Raw genomic sequence first — 20,421 nt, 5'->3', positions numbered from 1 at the left:
TTGTTGCAATAAGCTGAATAAACAGTAAAGAGGTATTTTATTTATTTTATTTTATTACACTTAATAACAAAAACGGCGTAAGCAAAAATAAAAAGCGTTTAAATATTACTCTCTCTTTTATACTCCTTATTCTACTTCAATTCGTGTCTTGTCACTATTATTCGATTCTGTTATTTTCACTTTTACCAGGATTTTCTTTCCTATTCTTTTATAAGGAGGCCGTTGTGGCTGGCAATCCAGTGTGCTGATCTATCAATGGACTGAATAAATGAAAGAAAGAAAAAAGGAATGGGTGCATTCTGGTCATTACAAACAGGTCACCATATCCATTACCTCATTGTATCATTATAAAAAGGGTATTTTATTGTACCTGCATCATTATACCCCTTTCATTCCACCTACATCACTATAAATGGGTTATCTTGTTCATACCCTCCTTGTATCATTATATTGAAGAGTATTTCATTGTATTCCTTATCATTATACCCATTTCATTCGATCTACATTTTATGGACAGGTCATCGTATCACTTTAATCTATGGCATAATGGGTAAATCATAAAGTATAATGCCTTCATGGCATTATACTTCATGATTTACCCACTACCATTAAGCTACATCATACATCATCATTATACGTATGACATCATTATAACTCCCTTATTATAACTTTTATCATTACACTCATCACCAATATGCCAGTCATTCTACCTTTGCTTCATAATAATATCATCATACTCCCAGTCATTATAACATCTCATTGCTTCATCATAAATTCATCATGCTCCCAGTCATTATAACCTTTCCTTACTTCAATATAAAGTCATCATAATCCCAGTCATTATAACCTTTCCCTACTTCACCATAAAGTCATCATACTCCCCGTTATTAGAGCCTCTCCTTCATTATAACATCATCATACTCCTAGTCATTGTAATCTCTCCATTTTAACGTCATCATACTCCCAGTCATTATAACCTCTCCTTACTTCACTATAAAGTCATCATACTCCCAGTCATTATAACTTCCTCTTGCATCATTATAACCTCACAATACTCCCAGTCATTATAGCCTCTCCTTCATTATAATGTCATCATACTCCCAGTCATTATAACCTCTCCTTACTTCATTGTAAAGTCATCATACTCCCAGTCATTATAACCTCCCCAATGACTGACACGGAAGTATTTAGGGCTAATTGTGCATCTCATCGTCTCCACTTCAAAGTCATAAAGTATTAAACCCACTCGTCGTATGGTAATAAGGCCTTGGCATTTGTACCCTGCGTAATATACCCTCATTTTGGCGTAATCGTTATGCATGAGTGAGCGTACATGCGTGTATATGTATGAATGTATGTTTGAATGTATGCATATTTGTATATTTGTATGTATGCATACATAAGGGTCTAGTAATTTGATATGCAATGTCTGCTAGATTGATAATTTAGCTTCAATAATAATAATAATAATATTAAGCTTCAATAATAATAATAATAATAATAATAAAAATAATAATAATATCAAGAGAGAGAGAGAGAGAGAGAGAGAGAGAGAGAGAGAACACAGGAAGTCATTAGTCTAATCCTAATGGGTGGTATCCCCCCAATCAACTATTACATCACCCACACCCCAAAGACAGCATCCACGCGATGATGTACTCTACTGTAATTTCCCTTCCAAGGATATCTCCTCACGAAGGTTACAGGGGGGAGGAGGAGGGGAAGAGAAGAGGGATAAAGGTAAGGGGGAAGGGTAAACCAAAAGAAGGAAGGGGGGAGAGGAGGAGGAAAAGGCCCTTGTTTTTGTGGTTTCGATGTAACGAAGTGCGACAACATCGTCATCTTCTGGGACCGATGCTCATTTGTTTGGTCACGATTGGGGCATTCGATCCTATACGCAGCTACTTATATAGACACTATAAACGATTCTCAATCATTTTAACACCTCAATACGTTCCCTAAAAGCTTATTCGAATTATATTAATCTAAATAAAAGACAAACAAGGAAATAACTGTAGGAAACTTGCTACAATGCGTCATTGTTATTGCTGGGTAAGATACGCCATTGAAATGTTAAAGCGTAACCATTTTGACTCACGACTGGCTTCACACTGATTCCTGCCCCGGAAGACATAGCTACCCAACCTTATAATGACGAAGTTTATGACTGACGAGGTTGTTCGTGCAACCTGTACTTTGGAGGAATTGTTTTTAGACTAGGAAGTAACACAAAAATCCTCTTTTTTTTTCTCTCGTTTATCCACCAACACATATTTAAGTAACACTTTCTCCAACGTCCCCCCCCCCCCCCCCCCACACACGTAAATGCAGTGTCGTACCGTAATCTCGTTACGATCATCTGGGATCACATTTCCCCTTGATGCCAGCATCTTTCACCCGACTTTCTCTCAGGTGAGATGAGCCTTGACTACTTTTATATGAGGGTACGTCTCTATGACTGACGTCATAAGGACTGGGCGACTACTCCGGGCATCTATAGCACCTAGGTGACCTGGTTGCGATCCGAGTTTTGTGGGTATGTGCGAGTTATGGCAAGATTCCAAGGTTGGGTTTTGGGGGGCATGTAAGTGTGATGTAATACACATGCACACGGAACATACGAACATACAAATTCATATATAAGAGCAGTCATACTAGTGGGTACGATTCCAAAACTCTAATTGACTCAAACCTTCAATCTCAACATCCGTTCCAAAGACACCTCCCAAATCGTGACGAAGATTCAACAACAAATCTCCGACAATTCCAGATTTCACCAGACGACAACAAGGAATTTTTTTTTTTTGGTTCCCCCCCGAGAAAAATTTTTTTTTTTTTTTTTTTTTTTTTTTTCCAAAAAAACCCAAGGAAAATTTTTTTTTTTGTTTTTTTTTTTTTCCCGCCCCCCCCCCCCTTTGGGGGGCAAATTGCCAGTATTCCCGAGAGGGGTCAGAAGATCAAAATAACGCCCCAGGATCGCAGAGAAGGTCGAGACGATTCGTGATCAATATTGAAATACGGAAGAAGAAGAAGAAGAAGAAGAAGAAGAAGAAGAAGAAGAAGAAGAAGAAGAAGAAGAAGAAGAGAGGAGAAGAAGAAGAAGAAGAAGAACTCTTGATTTTCTATAGGTAAGACCAGAAGAAAAGGGGTATTAATCAACCCTTCCTCAGGTGTGCACAGGTATGCTCAGGCAGTGCAGACGGACAGGTGAGGATGGGAAAACCCAGCATCCGGTGAGTGGCTGTATTTTCCTGTCAGCGGAGTTCTGTAACCTTACGTAATTACTCTGTATCTTCGTAATGGTCTTTTCTTAGTTCGTTTTTCGTCTTGTAACAAGATATTTACTTTTGTGATGGTGTACTGTAATGTTCAATTACATCTCATTTGGTTAAAGTCTTGGTAAAGTTGAATGATATATTGTGTGGTTAATATGTATCACTGATAAGTTAAGTTTTTTAGTCTGGTAAAGTTGAATAATACCTTGTGTGGTTAATATGTATCACTGAATAGCGAGTTCTTCCAGCGGAGTCTTGACACGTCTAATATCATTTTGTACTGTTAGTCAATATTATACATCATTCATCAAAAAGGCTTTTCAATGGAGTCTTTTATATATATAGTATGATATATATATATATAATATGATATATATATATATATTGTATGTATATATATATATATAGATAGATAGATAGATAGATAGATAGATAGATAGATAGATAGATAGATAGATAAGTCTTCTGCTTTGCATGACAGTAATAAAGCAGCCTAGCAGTGGTGAAAATTACATATCGACACATTTCGCATGTGCAGCGTCAACACAGACAAACAAGCAAATCAACAGCAGTATTATCACAACCAGCAACAACACCAACAACAACAAAAGCAGTAGTGAAGCCAGAAGTAAAATCAAGCAACAGAGACGGACCAAAACATCAACAACAAAAACAACCCAAGCGAGTCTTGCAAATCCTGTAAGAGCCAAAGGAATGATCACCCGAGGTGATGTTCCGAATGGCAGGCGAGTCGCTTGTCTTCGCATCAAGAACGCCCAATTGGCCAATCACATAGCAGATAGCAAGGCACGTCGCTCCTTCGCATGCAAATAAGATGCATCGAGCGCTCCTAACAAAAGGGGCGAGACTGTATATTGCCTGCAACATACAGTCAATATATACAGTCGGAAAATAATGGTGGGTTATTCCAGAGGTGGGCAGAAAGTTGCAGTCTCATTTGAGTGGCTGGGAAGAAGGCTTCGTGTCCTTGTTCTGCAGAGAGAGAGAGAGAGAGAGAGAGAGAGAGAGAGAGAGCATATTAAAAGTCATGGTTGTGTTTTGGTGTTCAAGGTTTGTTGAATTAGTGAGGTTAATGTGCCCTTCTTTAAGATGGTGCGAATTCGGTTTCATATTGTATGAGATTGTGAAGAATATTTGTATGATAGGTTAGAGCATAAATAAATGCATAAAAACAAAAGCATATATATATATACATATCTATGTATAATAACATACATAGATATATATATATATATATAATATATATATATATATAATATATATATATAAAGAGAGAGAGAGAGAGAGAGAGAGAGAGAGAGAGAGAGAGAGAGAGAATCCTTGAACCTACGCTTATGAAAATCGATATTTATTTTCTCTGTTTCCATATCTCGTTCCTCCTACTTATCTGTGGCCTTCATGAATATCAAATAAAGATGAGAAACATTACCAAATTCTCTCTATACCACACGATCGGTCTCCCACACAGTAAGAGAGAGAGAGAGAGAGAGAGAGAGAGAGAGAGAGAGAGAGAGATCTAATAAAAAATGGGTGTAAGAATCAACGCCTTGGTATTTTAGTCTTTTTGAAGGTTAAAAAAAAAAACGAATAATTCCAGGAATTGACGGTGTGTTTTGATATGGTAAAAACAGGTAGAAAGACAGACTTACAAACACGGAATGGGGTCAGAAACAGTTAAATAAAATAAAAGTGAGAGAGAGAGAGAGAGACTAACACCTTCATACACTGATTTTAAGCGATAATGCCTAGGTGTGTACGAGGCACAAAGACAGAGAGAGAGAGAGAGAGAGAGAGAGAGAGAATAACACCATATTTTTATTTAGATAAACATACAGATAAATATATTAACAATAATTCCTAAACACAATTACCAAAAAGTGAATGTGGTTTTAATTCGATTACAACACTGAATTAATTAATCCAAAAAATAAAATATAAATAAATAAATCTTTGATTGTCGGAGGAAAATAAGCCTTTTGCACTCCTGGAATAAAGGAGAGATACAAACATAAGACAAAAAGGTGTGAGAAAGATAAGTGAGAAGGAGAAAAGACAGGGATGAGAGAGAGAGGAGGAAGAGGAGCAAGAATAAGAAGAGAGAGAACAAGCACAGAGAAAGCAAGAAAACAATAGCAATTAGAAATGAAAAAAAATAAGAGTTGTGCATTACTAGAATAAGGGCGAAATATACGAAGATAAGACGAAAGATTGTGAGAAAGATAAGTGAGAAGGAGAGAGAGGAGGATGAGTAAGAAGAGAGTGAGCAAGCAAAGAGAAAGCAAGACAATAACAGAAATAAGAACCGACAATAATAATGTGAGAGAGAGATGCGAGAAGGAGAAAACGCGGAGAAGAGAGAAATGGAGGAAAAGTAGAAGGAACAAGAAGAAAGAGACGAATAAAAGAGAAAGCGAGAAAACAACAGATATTAGAACAAACAATTAGAAAAACAAAGCGTGAACCAACATCCCCCCGGGAGTCTATCCCAAGATCTAAATCCGGTCAAGGCCTACTGGATGGGAGCTGAGCTCACCACTTAGGCATTTTCACATTCATGGCTTTTACGGTATTCGTAAATGAAATGGACAAATTACACGTGAAGCCGTTAGTTAGGTGTCTTGAATTTTATGGATCAAATCAATAAAAGAAAAAATTAAATTTAGAGATGTCGTCTTCACTGTTTTTAAGTCTGGTAATGACGTCTGATGTTTGACAAAATGAATTTGCTTTTTTTTCTGTATAGGGAAATAGAACGATCTCTTGTACTGAATTCAGACAAAATCATAATTTGACACCATTACGTAGTGAATGAAAGATCGAGACTATATGAAATAAATTAACGAAAAATTAAGGAAACAAATATTTAGTCTGTGACAGGGTCGAGTTCAAGGTTTAAGCATTCACGTAAGAGGCATAAATAAAAATTTTATTCTTTTCGTTTTCATTGTGTTTACGCATTTTTTTCGTAAGATAGTACGTTAGGAACCTAAATTTTACGTAATAAAAATGAATTTTTAAAAACAAGATGGTGATGTACAAAGAGAGAGAGAGAGAGAGGGGTACTCAAAGTGCTAACACGAAATGAGCAAGTTAAAAATGTGGCCAAATTTATTCGGGGCAGTCGAGTTTTCTGTACAGCGTATAATGCTGTATGAAACTCTCAGCAGCGACCCGTGAAACTTTCGTGGTGGCCTGTGTTGTTGGCACCTATAGTTTTCTGCAAAAGAACACAATTGAGATGGCTTTGTCTATCCGTCCGCACTTTTTTCTGTCCGCCCTCAGATCTTCAAACCTACTGAGGCTAGAGGGCTGCAGATTGGCTGGTTGATCATCCACTCTCCTATCATCAGGTTTACCAAATTGCAGCCCTCTAGCTTCAGTAGTTTTGATTTCATTTAATGTTAAAGTTAGCCATGATGGTGCATCTGGCGTCTCTCACCATTATGGCTAACTTTAACATTAAATAAAATCAAACCTACTGAGGCTAGAGGGCTGCAATTTGGTATGTCTGATGAATGGAGGGCGGACGATCAACTTACCGATTTGTAGCCCTCTAGCCTCAGCAGTTTTGAAGATCTGAGGGCGGACAGAAAAAGTACGGATGGACGGACAAATAGCCACCTCAATTGTTGTCTTTTGCAGAGAACTAAAAACTCTCAACACCAATCTACAGATCAATTACATTTCTCCAAACCACTAAATAATTAAGAAAAAACAAGACCGAGAAGAGAACGATTGAGGAAGTGACAACGAACGAAAAATAGTGAAAATTCGAATTAAAAAAAAAAGGGGGGGGGACTATTTCGTTCAGAGAAATTCGAAGGAAAATCGGAGGATGACTGGTGTGATCTTTTGTCTCGGTAACTTTTCCAAGAAGAGGAGAGGACATTATGGAGGGCGAGACGAGGAGAAGGCTCGAGTGGGTTTTCGGATTCTGCCCCTCCCGTCAAGGGCACATGATTATTACGGTTTGGAGAGAGAGAGAGAGAGAGAGAGAGAGGAGAGGAGAGAGAGAGAGAGAGAGAGAGAGTAGATACTGTCTGCCAAATGTGACTGAATAATGAGAGGGAGAGAGAGAGAGAGAGAGAAGGAGGTGCTGAAAAAAGTAACATTTCCTTTTTATCCACGATATCGAGAAATAAACTATGAATTAAAAAAAAAAAAAAAAAAATTGAGAAAACATAATTCCCTTCGAGAACAGAAATAAAAAAAATTAAAGCAATAAATCGACTTATGATTTACGAAATATGTATTCAAGGTGAAAATAATGACTGAAGTATTCAAAATATTTCGAGCGGATATATTAGTATTGTCTTATGCTAAACTTCATCCTATTATGCAGTTACCGTCAAGGTCTCTTCGTCAGAAACTGGAAATACTTCCTTCCTTTCTAAAACTAGACACCGGAAATTCCATCCTCATTAAGATGTATTTTCCTCTCTCACTCTCTGCCTCTGAGTTATGCTCTCTCTCTCTCTCTCTCTCTCTCTCTCTCTCTCTCTCTCTCTTCTCTCTCTCTTTCCATGCATACAGGAAATGGGATAACTAGGCATTTCTAAAACAAGACGTACTTCTGGAAAAAATTCTCTCTCTCTCTCTCTCTCTCTCTCTCTCTCTCTCTCTCTCTCTCTCTCTCCCCAGAGAAAAAGCCGCATCACCTGGCTCTTTTCAAACTCCAACAAAGATCACCTTCTCGGAACTGTGACTTCTAAATACTTAAGTGAAGGATTGTCAAGTCGACAAGCTAAGCAGGAGTGTAAATTTATTATTATTATTTGATTGTTTGCACCACATGGCACAGCGTCACCTATCCCGTTTGTCGAGACCTTATGCATGAGGATTTGATAGTGGCCTTCAAAGTGAAAGCAGGCATCACATTATGCAAATGACCAGGGTGACTGGCGGAGGTAGGTAGCCTTAGATAAGTTGGCCTTATGCCAGCGGAGGCACTTCCTAAAGGCGCCCCAAGTGTGGGCGTGTTGAAGGGTACAAGAAGCCTGGTGTGGACTTCTGAACTCGGCTCAAGAGAACGAGACGATGTTGTCGAATAGATGAACACATTTTGAAACGTCCTTTTAAACAGGAATGTCTTATTTCAAGCTAAATATTCTCACGACAATGACAGTGCCTCACCTTATTATTATTATTTTTTTCTTATCACAGTCCTCTAATTCGCCTGGGTGGTATTTATAATGTGGGGTTCCGGGTTGCATCCTGTCTCCTTAGGAGTCCATCACTCTTCTTACTATGTGCGCCGTTTCTAGGATCACACTCTTCTGCATGAGTCCTGGAGCTACTTCGGCCTCTAGTTCTTCCAGATTCCTTTTCAGGGATCTTGGGATCGTGCCTAGTGCTCCTATGATTATGGGTACAATTTCCACTGGCATATCCCATATCCTTCTTATTTCTATTTTCAGGTCTTGATACTTATCCATTTTTCCCCTCTCTTTCTCTTCAACTCTGGTGTCCCATGGTATTGCGACATCAATGAGTGATACTTTCTTCTTGATTTTGTCAATCAACGTCACGTCTGGTCTATTTGCACGTATCACCCTATCCGTTCTGATACCATAGTCCCAGAGGATCTTTGCCTGATCGTTTTCTATCACTCCCTCGGGTTGGTGCTCGTACCACTTATTATTATTATTATTATTATTATTATTATTATTATTATTATTATTATTTATTATTATTATTGTTATTATTATTATTATTATTATTATTCAGAAAATGAAACCTATTCATATAGAAGCCCACCACCACAGGGACCACTGACTTGAAATTCTTGAAGCTTCCAAAGAATATTAAGACGTTGATCGGGAAGAAGTATGAAGAGGTAAAGGGGAATAGTGAAAGAAGAGACCAAAATCATCAATAAAAAAAATAATCGAATGAAGCAGGAAATAAAGGGATATAGGTAATTAGTGAAGGCATTTTAACTCCAATGACGTGGCAGTCCTATCATTCATTTCTTGGTTATTACGTCAGTAGATATTAATCACTTAAAAAAATAGTATTTTTGTTTATATTTGGCGGTTTCCTTTCGTTCAGTCCGAAAAAATATTAATTTCGTATTATTTTCGCAAAATAGTGTCACCTAATCCGTAGACGCTTCAAAAACACAATAAGTAATAACATTAGAAAACAAATTTGATAAGGAATGTCACAAACATCATCAGAAAACGAAGGTCGACTTGTATATACTTATATTTAGGGCGTTCGACGATATTCGAATATACAATTGTTCGGAATTCAGCGTTTGGCAATATTATTATTATTCTTTTTCTAATCTCTATTTTTTCAAGGTAATTCTTGATCTGACTCACTGAATAGGACAGTGATGAAAATATGATTATGATTCGATTGACGCCAAGTAATATAATATTTAAACAGCCGTGAATGTATATGTATGTATGTATGTATGTATGTATGTATGTATATATATAAATATATATATGTATATATATGGTATATATATATGCATATATAAGATAAATATACATATATGTATGTATGTATATGCATTTATATATAATGCATATACAAATATATATATACGAATATGTATAAATATATATACCATATACATGTATGTATATATATATATATATATATATATATATATATACACATAAACGTAAATTCATATATAAATGTATATCTATATGTATATATAAATGTATATATAATTATGTTTGTTACGTCCTCTGCATATAGAAAAATTGATAGCATATCTCAACCTCTGTACCCATATGATCATACAGAAAATAAAGAACTCACCCACTTTGCACATTCGAACAAATTGCATGCAACAAACACAAACGCAAGTATGCACGTGACTGAGTATGCGCATTCAAAATCACATGCACTGGATGTCAGATCGTAAATCCCGAGTTAACGGTGAATGCAAGTCGTTCTTGCACATGATAAGAAGAGATAAAAATACATAGGTTTTTGTCTTCACCCACCACTGCATTGCTTACACGCCCCATGTACAATTTTTTTTTTTTATTCTGGGTGTACAATATATGAAGCGTCGTTTTTATCATTTGTAGAACTGCTTTCTATCTTAATTTTTTAGTGGGAATATCAATAATTTTATTGTTAGAATGGTATTATCATTAGGACGCTTCTCAACTCTCTCTCTCTCTCTCTCTCTCTCTCTCTCTCTCTCTCTCTTATAAACATATGCAAACACATATGCACGAGAAGACGAAAAATACACAGGTAATAACTCTGTGAGGAATCATCTCCCTCTCTCTCTCTCTCTCTCTCTCTCTCTCTCTCTCTCTCTCTCTCTCTCTCTCTCTCTCTCTCAGTAGCCAAACAGCGCCACATTCTCATCTCGCCCCTACCCAGCAATTGATATTCTCCTGAAGGAACTTCAAAACAAACTGGTTTTCTTCTTTGTCTTTTTTTTTTCCTTGTATTATTTTTTTTTTTGCCCTGAAGTCTTCGTAGTTCCATGGCGAGGAAAAAATTAGTAAGACTGAATTGCACATTGATGGCATGTGTGTCTCATGTCTGTGACAGTGGCTGAATCTTTATGTATGTCTGTATATATATATATATATATTATATATATATATATAATATATATATATATATATATTATATATCATATACACGTACATAAATACATACATATATATATATATATATATATATATAAATATATATATAAAGAGAGAGAGAGAGAGAGAGAGAGAGAGAGAGAGAGATATCATATGTATATATATATATATATATATATATATATATATATATGATATATACACATCACAAAAAAATAATCATTACTTAAGTTAATAATTTTAAACTCCCTGTGAACTAGGCAAAATATATATATATATATATATATATATATATATATATATAAATAAAACCTAACAAATGCATAAAGAAACAGTCTGCAAAGTGAATTCCAACTCGGCGAATTTGCAGAAGAAGCGGAGGCTCTAAAAGCCCAATGATTCTTCGCGTCGTGTTCTCCAGTGAGAAGTTATCTCCAAAATCTCCTCCGCTGCACACGCGAGGAGGCCGGACAGGAAGGAGAACAGAATCTTTGCAGGCGGGCGCGCGGGTCTGTGTGTGTGTGTGTGTGTGTAGACGTACACACTCAGAAAAAGAATAAATAGTTCTAAATTGCTGAGGCCATCTCCGAATAGCGAGCATGACACATACGTCAGCGCCTCGCATATACGTACATGCATGGGAATTTGCCTATATATGTGTATTGCATAAAATTAATTGTCATAATTTCTTTTTTTACTCCTTGTGGATATTTTTACGGAGAGATACTGTCTCCACTAAATAATTCCCTTCTTAATTGTTATATGTATTAAATATAAATATATATATATGTGTGTGAGTGACAATTCAATACAGTAGTTTCAATAGATTTAATTCGGTTGTGCACACAGGCGCTCTTAAATTACTAATAAACCAAGGCGCTTTGATAAGTCTCTTTTTAATGAAGGTTCGAAAACACCATACTGAACGGAGATTAAATAAAGATTTAAAATATGGTTTCTCAGACGCATGAGAACGTGATTAAATTCACGATATTGCAGGCAATTTTCAAATGCGTAGAATTTTCTAAGCAAAAACCTTCACAAGGCAAATATCTAATCACTGAACACGCAAACAAACACGCATACATACGCAAACCTACACACGTACACACACGAAATCGATGCACGTCTTCGAACGATAGTCTGACATGTCTCAGGCATTTGGTTAGTTTTTATCTTCATATTTCAGGCAGACGTATGACTCTCTCTCAACCTTTAGATAGATGTGTATAAACCATCTACTCATATATATAATATATATATATATATATATCTATATATATATATATATATATTACATATAAATATATATAGATATATTAAATATATATCTATACTTAAAAAATCGTAGTAGACTTGCCCACGTGTGACTTCATTAAATAAGCGAATACCACAGGAAAAATGATAGGCGGAAACATCCCCCAAGTCCCCCCCCGCTTTCGTCTTTTAGTAATGACGGAAGCTGCTTGCATGTCTGCTTATCATTTTCCTGTGTATTCGCTTATCTATCTATCTATCATCCATCTATCTACATATAAAAGTATATATTATGCATACATACATATATACATATATATATATATATATATATATATATATATATATATATATATATATATATATATTTGTGTGTGTGTGTGTTTATCGTAACAAACGTTTAACTGGCAAGAACCAAAACTCACGTGATTCCCCCAAATCAGGAAACCCAGAGAGGCGTGACGCTGGAACTGGGAAAACCAGAGATGAAAACCGAACGTGATGATCATCATAATGATAATGATTACCGAATTCATCATCCGAAAAATTGGAAGAGGGGAAAATCTCTCTCTCTCTCTCTCTCTCTCTCTCTCTCTCTCTCTCTCTTCCTTTTTTCTCGAAAAATTGCATCAGATTTATTCTTTTATCGTTTATTCTGTAAATATATACATAAGCAAATATATAATATATATATATATATATATATATATATATATATATAATATATATATTATATACATATATTCTTTTACTACCTAATCGGCTAATGCAATAAACACACACACACACATATATATGCATATATATATATATATATATATATATATATATATATATATATATATATATATATATATATATATTCAGAGGCAATAAACTTTATCCGTGAACGATCCAACGCAAAAAAGAAGAAGAAAAAAAACAATACTCCAAGATGAAGTAAGACGCAACCTTGACGGAAAATGATGACTATGCAAAAGAGAAAATTGTTTACTCGCAAATCAGGCAATCCCAGATGACGTCATCGAACAGGTATCAGATGGGTATCCCATCTCTCGAATGTTTAACCTCTTCTGCAAACCCCGTTCAACCCATCGAACCCCGCTGTGATGAAACTGGGTGGTTTGTTAGTAAATGATAGAAAAAAAAAAGTTGTTAGTAAATAAGATAGTCTCGACTAACCTCAGGGATTTGATTATTTTTAACGATATATTATCTTCCTTACTGGGGGTGGTTCCGATTACTTGGGAAGAACGCTTCAATGACATTAGGATAAATTAATATCTGACGGTTTAATGGTAACCTCATATTCTTGTAAACTGAGTCCAACCCCAGAACAGGTGATAAAATAATGACAGAAACAGATATAATCAAATTACATAGATGGATGTTTTATCGAAACCTTACTAAGTCTTCTTGAGAATCATTTTTTAAACTTTCCAGCTCCGTGATAGAAATGCAAATAGAGCTTTTCGTCATCAAACGAAGAAATGCAAATGTTAATAAATGAATGTACGAGTAATGGGACCATACACGTCAATAAACATATAAATGAAATTATGGATACATTCTAACTTCACAGAATAATAACCGTATTAAAACCATAATGATATCCAATATATATACTATAAATAGTATATAAAAATAAATATATATAATATGATATATATATATATATATATATATATATATATAATATTATATATATTATAATATATCAAACTAGATATTAAAACAAATAAAAAATAACCAAGCGCTTCCGGCAGCTGATCAAAGACACGCCGAGGTGACTTCTATGCCGAATCGGTAGTTATCCCAAATATCTTCCGTGTCCATTGCATATGCATTATTCGTTAAAATTTGGACTTTTCTGCCTGCAGGGAGAGAGAGAGAGAGAGAGAGAGAGAGAGAGAGAGAGAGAGAGAGAGAGAGATCCTTTACTGGAGAAGAGAGAGTAGGAAATTTTTGCACGCATTTCTTAAATCTTTTCCCTTAGGCAGATGAACTTACAGCCATGAGAGAGAGAGAGAGAGAAGAGAGAGAGAGAGAGAATTGTTCCCTCCTAAAGCCATTCCGGTTCGAACGCGACCTGCGTGACTCTTCCCTGACCTCCCGTGACCCAGTTTTAATACACCGGTGTTCCAGCATTGCTGCTGCTATGCTTCAGTTCACACTTCCGCGTAGGATGTTTGAGAAAAATTGTGTATACATCAAAGTCTAAAGACTTTGGTGTATATGAACGTTAAATTATGTGTATGGCCGTGTATGCATGGTTGTATATATACACATACGATTGGATAAAATTTTACATAAACATTCTTCAAACACACACACACACACACACACACACACACACACATATATATTATATATATATATATATATATATATATATATATATATATATAAGGAAACACACGTAAACTCCCAACTCGAAAAGCCATTAACAGTCACTCTTCGAATAATTCACGAAGCACAAAAGAAACTAGAGAATTCCATATCCTGCAAGCGAACGGGATAAGAGGAATGACCAACCCGTTTGACCTTCGAGTTCATAATAATCGCTCTATTTCCGATTCGTGATTTTCATTTACGATGTTAAAAACGCATTTTCCTCTCCACTCACCACTGCATTTTACCTAAAAGTTTTCTTTCCAATTTCTTTTTTTTTTCTCTGATTTTTGCACTGAGATACTGTCAGTCATTTTCGTAATGACTGTGACAAACAGTGGTTTTGATAATCAGAGGCACAAAGAAATATTTTATGCTTGACGTTTCTTGATTAATGTTTTATTGTAGTGATGGGAGAATTCTGCTTTATTGTTAATAATAGTGCCGCCGGCTCTCTCTCTCTCTCTCTCTCTCTCTCTCTCTCTCTCTCTCTCTCTCTCTCTCTCTCTCTCTTTATTATTCTACTGTCAGGAGCACAGTAAGTACGAATGTATTTACTTACATAAATACATACATATTTGTTATGCTGTAGAATATATGCTATATGTGTGTTTACATAAATATATATATATATATATATATATATATATATATATATATATATATATATATATATATATATATAGTATATATATATATATACATACATACATACACGAGACAAAAATACAAAATAAAAATACAAATAAAAACAGAGAAAACAGCACACGAAAATAATCTCCATAAAATCTGAGAGAAAAAAAAATATAAAGACTATGACATTCAAAAAGCAATAAATATCCTCGCCAAAACTAAGTTCAGAATTGATCAAATAATATCCTTTGTGATTTCCGCCCACCCGCCCACCCCCCATGGCAGACTGACGGGCGTGGAGCAGTGAGTTGATTTATGGAAACAGAAAATAGACTCAGTTTCCGCATTATCTTAGGTCGCAGAGATATATCCTGTTGGGTTTCATATTGTTATTTGAGGAACTGTAATTTTTATACTATTTTTATAATATTATTTTTATTATCATGATTATCGAGTGTTAGGGTTCATATATATATATATATATATATATATATATATATATATATATATATATATATATATATATATAGTATATATATATATATATATATATATATATATATATATATATATATATATATATACATATACATATATTATGTGTATTTGTGTATGGGCAACCTCATTTTTGTCTTAACTTTTAACTAAACTATAAGGAAAAAGGTTTTCCCTAATAAACAGACATCCCTCTTCATAACTGAGTGAAAAATAATAAGTATTGTAATAATGTTTGTTTGCATGGTGTTTTTACGCTGCATGGAACCAATGGTTATTAAGCAACGGGACCGACGGCTTGACGTGAATTCCGAACCACGTCGAGAGTGAACTTCTATCACCAGAAATACACCTCTCTCACACCTTAATGGAATGACCGAGAATCGAACTCGCGGTCACCGAAGTGGCAGGCCAAGACTATACCGATCACGCCACTGAGGCGATTGCACTCATCCCAGTTGGGAATTCCCATGCCACTAGGTTAGGTTAGGTAAGGTTGGGTTAGGTTAGGTAAGTTCAGAGAGAGGCCGACTGTGTGATTTAGGTGTGGGGAACGTAAGGAGAATATTTTCAAGGAAATTCTATAGTTAGTTTTTAAGATGTGGCGTTCCGCTTTTTTCAGGGAAGGTTCGCGAATATAATTCCCGGTTTTGGGGATGTTTTTACCATTTTTATTTATTTTTCGTGCATTTTCTACCCTGGGATCCAATTCATGATCTATATTGCAGCCAGTAGTTTTATATTCATAATAAATACAGATTTACTTTTTTTTTTCTTTTTTGCAAGAATGCTGACTGGTAATTATACTATAAAACTGATCTCGCCAGACTCATAAAAATCTTTTTTAACATTCTTCAAAAAGTCACTCAACTTTTATAGACTATAAAATGACCTATTGCCATCCAAGGGATTGAGTGGGTAATAGGGAAAAAAATGAAGTGGCGTTGACTTGGCAACTCGTCAGCCAATCAAAATCGAAGATTATGAAAAGATGCCATTTAATGTATTTTTTTAGTTTATTCTACATCCCTCTTGGCAATCAGCAACCTTGTTTATGCCATGTATTCTAAATGTATTTTACATTCCCATACACCAGCTGACGCGTAGACAGAAAGGTAGCGAGTAACATATGGAAGACATAATATGAAATAAGTCAATGATGAGTTTTCAGACTTCTTCCAGAAAGACATTATCAAGACGTTTTTAGAAGGCAATTTATATTTCAAGCCTATGAATATGAATCTCTTAGCAGTCATTCGAGAAGGTATTGTTTCTCATGTAAACATTCGGTATTGACTTTCATTTAAACATTCGGTATTCAGACATGCGAATGTGTTGTCAGAAATTACCAGAGAACTTTGTATGATAACTTCAGGAAATGTTTCTGTTATGAATAAATATGCATGTTTTGAGAATGATTTGAACAAACGAGTACCCATATTATTCAGTATCGGTTCTCAAATAAAATAAAAATGGAAAAATAAAAAAAAATAATAAAAAATTTCTTCAATCACCTATTTAAATTCTATAGTTAGCAACCCTCGACGTAGCCGGCACTTTTGCGTGCATGATATTGAAAAAAATAAAAAGTATTTTGAACAAAAAAACCTTCGTCTTCAAACCCGGAGTCAATACACCTGCCAAAAACTGGTTTATAATGGCACCGTCTCACACCATAGCAAAAAAAAAAAAAAAAAAAAAAAAAAAACACACACACACACACACACACACATACAGACGTAAAATTAAAAATCTAAATAAAATTAAAAAGTTAAAAAAAGGGGATGGCCTGACCGTCACCTTTTGAAGGTGCTCTTAGTCGAAAAGGTTAAAAGAAACGGCTGTAAGCGATAAAGAGAGTTGGTTTCATGAGAGAGAGAGAGAGAGAGAGAGAGAGAGAGAGAGAGAGAGAGAGAATTTACTGGTTTCATGAAAGTGAGAGAGATTAGGAGAGAGAGAGAGAGAGAGAGAGAGAGAGAGAGAGAGAGAATTTACCGGTTTCATGAACGTGAGGTTGGAGAGAGAGAGAGAGAGAGAGAGAGAGAGAGAGAGAGAGATTTACCGGTTTCATGAACATGAGGTTGGAGAGAGAGAGAGAGAGAGAGAGAGAGAGAGAGAGAGAATGTACCGGTTTCATGAACATGAGGTTGGAAAGAGAGAGAGAGAGAGAGAGAGAATGCACCGTTTTTATGAATGCGAGAGGAGGAGGAGAGAGAGAGAGAGAAAATGCACCGTTTTCATGAATGCGAGAGAGGAGGAGGAGAGAGAGAGAGAGAGAGAGAGAGAGAGAGAGAGAGAGAGAGAGAGAGAATTGTTGGGAATTGGTGTCGTAAACTGACACATAGATATTATTTACAAAAAACTAAAAAGTGCTAAACAAGCCTTGCATTATAATTTTCTGTTGTACGTATGAATATGTATGCACATGTGTATGCATGCATGTATGAATAACAACAGGTATTATGATATATTTTGATTAAACATACAAAGCGTCTTTTCATAAAGAAGACTCTAGGGCTGAGAACTAAAAGGGCCAATGTCAAAAAATGGCCGATTGTAGTTAAGACGGTCACTAAACTAGAAATTTATCTCTGTTTCAGTGCTATAATGGCCAATGTTATAAGTTAAGCAATCACCCCCCCAAAAAAATAAAACTTTCGTTTGCTGTACTTACCTGAATTTTAATAAAGGAAGCAATATTTTAAATGCGTTTTTCTGAAAACATGGTTTTATGACATTGGCCCCTCTAGTTCTCAGCCCTTGATATATACACCTTCTTCAAGAATTTTTCTAGATCCGTATAAAGCCCAAATTATTAATAATGATAATTATTAATAATAATCATAACAATAAACACTGGAAGTTAATATTGTGATAATGTAATATATGAAGTCATTAATCGAACGAAAAATTAAAAAAAAAATATATAAAAAAAACTTGCAAAATTACATATGATGATATTAAAGAAAGAATATATAAGAAATATATATATATGATACTAATAAAAATAGCGTAAATAACAAATGAGGATAAATCGTGATGAAAATGAAATGAGAAACTGACAGAATCAAAAGCAAAATATGAAAAATTAAGATACGGGTTATAAAGTAAAAAATAAAAAATAAATAAATATCTGTCTAGACATGGAAGCTGCTTTTGTTCGTAACAGGAGAATTGAAGCGTACCGAGATAAAAAAAAAAAAAAAAAAAAAATGGGGGAGGACACAAACAATGGAATGTCATGGTATCCACTCACTTCGAGAGAACCGAACGTAAACATGAAAATACAAGTCGCCAATTTGTAAAGAAACACACAAAATAAATAAATAAATAAATAAATAAATAAATAAACAAATATTAACAAATATATTGCAAATAAACTTGAAAGCATACATCGCTCATTTCAATGAACTCTCCTTGACAGAAGTACAAAAATTAGCCCAAAAATATATCTGAAAATATATCTATGATACATTCGGAATACAAATCTGAAAATATAAATGGCTTTAAAAATACAAAGGTAATAAAAAAAATACCACCCATATATAACGCACAAATCAAGAATAATCTCTTCTTTCCTTAATTCAACCTAACAACAACAAAAAACAACAACAACAACACGCCGGTCACTACAGCAGAAAACGACAAAGCAAAACATGGACACAAAAATGCACTCACAAATGAAGCCGCTTTATTTTGTTTTAAATCTTCCTCCCGGTGAAACGATAATAATAAGGATAATAAAGATTCCTGAAGGACGCCTGTCTCCCGCCGAAGGAGCTCTGCGTCTCGCAACTACTGCAGAGGAACTGGCCCGACCGCGCGGTTTTCCTCCGTACATATCCTTCCACGGGTAGAAAAGAAAAAAAGAAAGAAAAAGATACCAGCGCACCTCCTTGGGGAACCCAGTGACGTATGCCGCTCGGCTGGGGGGAGGCGGTAGGGGAGGCCCGGGACGGGATGGGGGGGGGAGGGTTAGATGACAGGCCCAGGCAGGTCCCGGGTAGGGGAGACCGTGCACCCGGTATATATCAGTGAGGAGCTGAATCTCCTCAGGTGAGGGAGAGGCTCTCTCCCGTGGGCTCCCTTATCCCAGGTAGTTTGAGAGCTCCTCCCCTCTTACCCCGTCCCCCAAGGAGAATGGGGTAACCGTGGTAATCCAACCACAATGCAGAATTATATAACTTGGGTATTTTCTCCCTAGCAGAATGGCGTAGTAAATACCCTACCTACGCAGAATGAGGTAATATCCCTCCCAATCGGTAATAACCTCCCTAAGGTAACGACACCCACCCATTGGCAAATCGCAACGCCCACCCCAACCCCTCCCTCACACTAAATGCCACCCCCCCCCCCCCCCCCTACGTAGTACCCATACCGAGAAGGCGACCGAAGAGCATTTACGTGAATGAGCGACCGACCTGATCCGGATGTTTGGTCCGGATACCGAATGAGATCAGCGCCTATTTCGGGCTCAGAGGGCGAAGAAGATGTTTAGGTACTATAGTGACGATGCTTGTGGTGGAACGGTAGGATCATAACTATTGTTATTATCTTATTAAAAATTTGAACCCTATTCATAAGGGGCAAGAACATTATTATTATTATTTTTTTTTTTTTTTTTTGCTCTATCACAGTCCTCCAATTCGACTGGGTGGTATTTATAGTGTGGGGTTCTGCGTTGCATCCTGCCTCTTAGGAGTCCATCGCTTTTCTTACTATGTGCACCGTTTCTAGGATCACACTCTTCTGCATGAGTCCTGGAGCTACTTCAG

The 20,421-nt window shown here is 35.8% G+C and overlaps 1 protein-coding gene across 1 annotated transcript in view; it reads right to left on the bottom strand.

Annotated features, from left to right (window-relative positions):
* LOC135209123 (peroxidase-like) overlaps positions 1-19,474 on the bottom strand; it is a 39,499-nt gene extending 20,025 nt beyond the window's left edge. The window contains exon 1 of the mRNA XM_064241765.1: positions 19,325-19,474. The gene's annotated coding sequence lies outside the window, so the exon portion shown is untranslated. The remainder of the gene's footprint in view (positions 1-19,324) is intronic.
* Positions 19,475-20,421: the final 947 nt, after the last annotated feature.

This window comes from Macrobrachium nipponense, chromosome 37 (assembly GCF_015104395.2).
Source record: "Macrobrachium nipponense isolate FS-2020 chromosome 37, ASM1510439v2, whole genome shotgun sequence".
Classification (NCBI taxonomy): domain Eukaryota; kingdom Metazoa; phylum Arthropoda; class Malacostraca; order Decapoda; family Palaemonidae; genus Macrobrachium; species Macrobrachium nipponense.
The sequence above is the reverse complement of the archived record's forward strand: the minus strand, read 5'-3'. Positions and strand labels throughout refer to the sequence as shown.